Genomic DNA, 5,000 nt, shown 5'->3' with positions numbered 1-5,000 from the left:
GTTCTCTCCGCCGCGCCGTTAGTGGCCGGCTGAAAGGCTGAGCCGAGACCCCGCGACGACCCTATTAGAGCGGGAGGTTCCGCCAAAGCTCGGACGTAATCCTCCGTCCTTCTTTTCCCGGAAAAGAACAGGAGCGGCTGGCTACCTCAGACCTAGCCGGCTGTATAAACACGCACGCACACGCACACGCACACACAGAGAGGAGAGGAGAGAGAGAGAGAGAGAGAGAGAGAGAGAGAGACCTTTTCTATATAAGCCCTCAATTCTGTTAGTCGTCCTAGGCTTCGTAGGGTCGACCCTGCCCGGCAGAAATCTAATAGCGGCGTGTGGAGGTAAGCCATCACGCCCCTGCTCACTACAAAACCTTGCTCAGATCTTTAGATTCCTCTTTAGGGAATCCAATCGGCTTCCTACCAACTGGGACGGGGAACCGTACCAAATTCCTTATAGGTTAGGGAGGGTGGGGAACGGAATCGGACAAGCTGTGCTTTCGTCTTCTGGGGTGACATTTCTCCCACGGACTGAGCGCTGCTGGTATCAGAAGACAGTTAGAAGGAGGGTTGGGGCTGGGGCTGGGGTTAGCTTTAGGGTTAGGGTTAGGGTTAGATCACCATGAATTCCTAAAGCAAAATGAAGGTCGCCAATGAATTCGCACCACATCAGGCTGCGGATCGGGCTTTTCTTCCTTTCCAGGTAAAAGATACGGAAACATCCCATTGGAGGTAAACCCCTTAGGGTTAGGGTTAGGCTGGGGCTGGGGCCGGGCCGGGCCGGGCTGGGGTTAGCGTTAGGGTAAGGGTTAGGGTTAGGTTTGATCGCCTTGAATTCCTAGAGCAAAATGGAGGTCGCCAATGAATTCGCAGCGCATCAGTATGCCGAGAAGGGTGCTGGCTTTGTAAGTCAGGCTTTTCTTCCTTTCCAGGTAAAAGATATGGGAAAATCCCATTGGAGGGTAAACCCCCTAAGGGTTGGGGTTGGGGTTGGGGTTGGGGTTGGGGTTGGGGTTGGGGTTGGGGTTGGGGTTGGGGTTGGGGTTGGGGTTGGGGTTGGGGTTGGGGTTGGGGTTGGGGCTGGGGCCGGGACGGGCCGGGACGGACGGGCCGGGACGGGCCGGGACGGGACGGGCCGGGACGGGCCGGGCCGGGCCAGGGCCAGGGTCAGGGGAGTGAGTGTGAGGTCTCACCTCCAATCTTCCCAAGAAAGCAGGACTCTTGAAACTGCAGACGTTTTCCCAGAAGGTAGACCGGTCCCGCCCGCCTCACGGTAGACCGGTCCTCTGCCCGCCGCGGACGGCCCGGGGCCGGGCTGGGGCCGGGCCGGGCCGGGCGACGGGACCGAGGCTTCGGCGGAGCTGCCCGACCGAGGGTCGGGATCCGTCCCCGCCGATGCCGCCGCGCCGGGTCCGGCAGACCGGTCCCGAGGCCCGAGGCTCCGGCGCCGATCCCGTCCCGCGCCCGCGCCCGGTAGACCGGTCTCCTGCCCGACGCGGACGGCTCCGGGGCCGGGCGACGGCACCGCGGCCTCGGCGGAGGTGCCGGACCGAGGCCGAGGCTCCGCGCCGATCCCGTCCCGCGCCCAGGCCCGGTAGACCGGTCTCCTGCCCGACGCGGACGGGGCCGGGCCGGGCGACGGCACCGCGGCCTCGGCGGAGGTGCCGGACCGAGGCCCGAGGCCCGCGCCGATCCCGTCCCGCGCCCAGGCCCGGTAGACCGGTCTTCCTGCCCGCCGCGGACGGCCCGGGGCCGGCGACGGCACCGCGGCCTCGCCGGAGGTGCCCGACCGAGGCCGAGGAGCCGGAGCCGGATCCTCCCGCCGAGGCCGCCGCGACAGGTCCGGGAGACCGGTCCTCTGCCCGCCGCGGACGGCTCCGGGGCCCGGCGACGGGACCGCGGCCTCGGCGGAGGTGCCCGACCGAGGCCCGAGGCTCCGCGCCGGGATCCCGTCCCGCGCTCCAAGCGCCTGCCGCCGTTCCGGGGCCGGGCCGGGCCGGGCTGGGGCCGGGACGGACGGGCCGGGCCGGGCCAGGGCCAGGGTCAGGGGAGTGAGTGAGGTCTCACCTCTCCAATCTTCCCAAGAAAGCAGGACTCTTGAAACTGCAGACGTTTTCCCAGAAGGTAGCCCGGCCCCGCCCGCCCCACGGTAGACCGGTCCCTCCGCATCCCGCGGATGGCCCTGAGGCTGGGTGACGGGACCGAGGCTTCGGCGGAGGTGCCCGACCAAGGGTCGGGATCCCTCCCCGCCGATGCTGCCGCGCCGAGTCTGGCAGACCGGTCCCGAGGCCCGAGGCTCCGGCGCCGATCCCGTCCCGCGCCCGCGCCCGGTAGACCGGTCTCCTGCCCGACGCGGACGGCTCCGGGGCCGGGCGACGGCACCGCGGCCTCGGCGGAGGTGCCGGACCGAGGCCGAGGCTCCGCGCCGATCCCGTCCCGCGCCCAGGCCCGGTAGACCGGTCTCCTGCCCGACGCGGACGGGGCCGGGCCGGGCGACGGCACCGCGGCCTCGGCGGAGGTGCCGGACCGAGGCCCGAGGCCCGCGCCGATCCCGTCCCGCGCCCAGGCCCGGTAGACCGGTCTTCCTGCCCGCCGCGGACGGCCCGGGGCCGGCGACGGCACCGCGGCCTCGCCGGAGGTGCCCGACCGAGGGCCGAGGAGCCGGAGCCGGGATCCCTCCCCGCCGAGGCCGCCGCGACAGGTCCGGGAGACCGGTCTCTCTGCCCGACGCGGACGTCTCCGGGGCCCGGCGACGGCACCGCGGCCTCGCCGGAGGTGCCCGGCCGGGGGCCGAGGCTCCGCGCCGGGATCCCGTCCCGCGCTCCAAGCGCCTGCCGCCGTTCCGGGGCCGGGCCGGGCTGGGGCCGGGCCGGGCTGGGGCCGGGACGGACGGGCCGGGCCGGGGCCAGGGCCAGGGTCAGGGGAGTGAGTGTGAGGTCTCACCTCTCCAATCTTCCCAAGAAAGCAGGACTCTTGAAACTGCAGACGTTTTCCCAGAAGGTAGACCGGTCCCGCCCGCCTCACGGTAGACCGGTCCCGCCGCATCCCGCGGATGGCCCCGAGGCCGGGCGACGGGACCGAGGCTTCGGCGGAGCTGCCCGACCGAGGGTCGGGATCCGTCCCCGCCGATGCCGCCGCGCCGGGTCCGGCAGACCGGTCCCGAGGCCCGAGGCCCCGGCGCCGGGATCCCGTCCCGCGCCCGCGCCCGGTAGACCGGTCTCCCTGCCCGACGCGGACGGCTCCGGGGCCGGGCGACGGCACCGCGGCCTCGGCGGAGGTGCCGGACCGAGGGCCGAGGCTCCGGCGCCGGGGTCCCGGCCCGCGCCCAGGCCCGGTAGGCCGGTCTCCTGCCCGACGCGGACGGGGCCGGGCCGGGCGACGGCACCGCGGCCTCGGCGGAGGTGCCGGACCGAGGCCCGAGGCTCCGGCGCCGGGATCCCGTCCCGCGCCCAGGCCCGGTAGACCGGTCTTCCTGCCCGCCGCGGACGGCTCCGGGGCCCGGCGACGGCACCGCGGCCTCGCCGGAGGTGCCCGACCGAGGGCCGAGGAGCCGGAGCCGGGATCCCTCCCCGCCGAGGCCGCCGCGACAGGTCCGGGAGACCGGTCCCTCTGCCCGCCGCGGACGGCTCCGGGGCCCGGCGACGGGACCGCGGCCTCGGCGGAGGTGCCCGACCGAGGCCCGAGGCTCCGGCGCCGGGATCCCGTCCCGCGCTCCAAGCGCCTGCCGCCGTTCCGGGGCCGGGAGACCGGTCCCACTGCCCGACGCGGACGGCTCCGGGGCCGGGCGACGGCACCGCGGCCTCGGCGGAGGTGCCGGACCGAGGGCCGAGGCTCCGGCGCCGGGGTCTCGTCCCGCGCCCAGGCCCGGTAGACCGGTCTCTCTGCCCGACGCGGACGGCTCCGGGGCCCGGCGACGGCACCGCGGCCTCGCCGGAGGTGCCCGACCGAGGGCCGAGGAGCCGGAGCCGGGATCCCTCCCCGCCGAGGCCGCCGCGACAGGTCCGGGAGACCGGTCCCTCTGCCCGCCGCGGACGGCCTGGGGCCCGGCGACGGGACCGAGGCCTCGTCCGAGGTGACGGACCGAGGCCTCGTCCGAGGTGACGGACCGAGGCCGAGGAGCCGGAGCCGGGATCCCGTCCCGCGCGCCAGCGGCTGCCGCCGCGCCGGGTCCGGGAGACCGGTCCTCTGCCCGCCGCGGACGGCTCCGGAGCCGGGCGACGGGACCGAGGCCTCGGCCGAGGTGGGCGATCGAGGCCGCCGGCACGGCCGCGGGATGTGGTCCCTCCCTCTCCGCCGGTCGCCGCACCCAGGCCCGGTAGACCGGTGGTGTTTCTCTGGGAGTGGAGCCGCCCCGTCCCGGTCCACTCGGAAGGCGGACAGGGGGCGGACTCGGCGGCTGCGGCCGACCTCGGCATCCGGGAGTCCCGGCGTCGCCCGGCCGCGGACGCCGGAAACTCCCACGGCGTCGAGGATCCCAAAGCCGGGTTCGCCAGGTGCGCGGAGATTTCTGGCGACTGGGTTTTCAGAACCCTTGAGGCGTGCCGGTCTACCGGCTCCTCCACCGGCGGCAAGTACACCGTGCTGTGCCGTGCGGCGCCACCCGTCCGCGGCAGGGACCGCTCTCGTTCGCCCTGGGGGAGGGCCGACGAGCGGTCGGACGGGTCCTCCTTCTCCCCCCGATCGATCGTGGACTCCGCGGTCGCCTCGGGGAGGACCTCGCGGGCCGGCCCTCCGCGGGCCGGTGTTCAGGCGGAGCGGACGCCTCCCCGCCTCGGCGACCGACTCGAAGCGTCGCTTTCGCGGGCCCGGATCCTCCACCCGGTGGGTCCGAGCCCCGCCTCCTCCCCGCTCGGGCCGCGGCGTGCCGTCGGCCCCGCGCCGGGATCCCGTCCCGCGCGCCAGCGGCTGCCGCCGCGCCGGGTCCGGGAGACCGGTCCTCTGCCCGCCGCGGACGGCTCCGGGGCCGGGCGACGGCACCGCGGCCTCGCCGGAGGTGCCCGACCGAGGCCC

Source organism: Ahaetulla prasina, chromosome 14 (assembly GCF_028640845.1).
Source record: "Ahaetulla prasina isolate Xishuangbanna chromosome 14, ASM2864084v1, whole genome shotgun sequence".
Classification (NCBI taxonomy): Eukaryota; Metazoa; Chordata; class Lepidosauria; order Squamata; family Colubridae; genus Ahaetulla; species Ahaetulla prasina.
Note: the sequence above shows the minus strand (reverse complement) of the source record.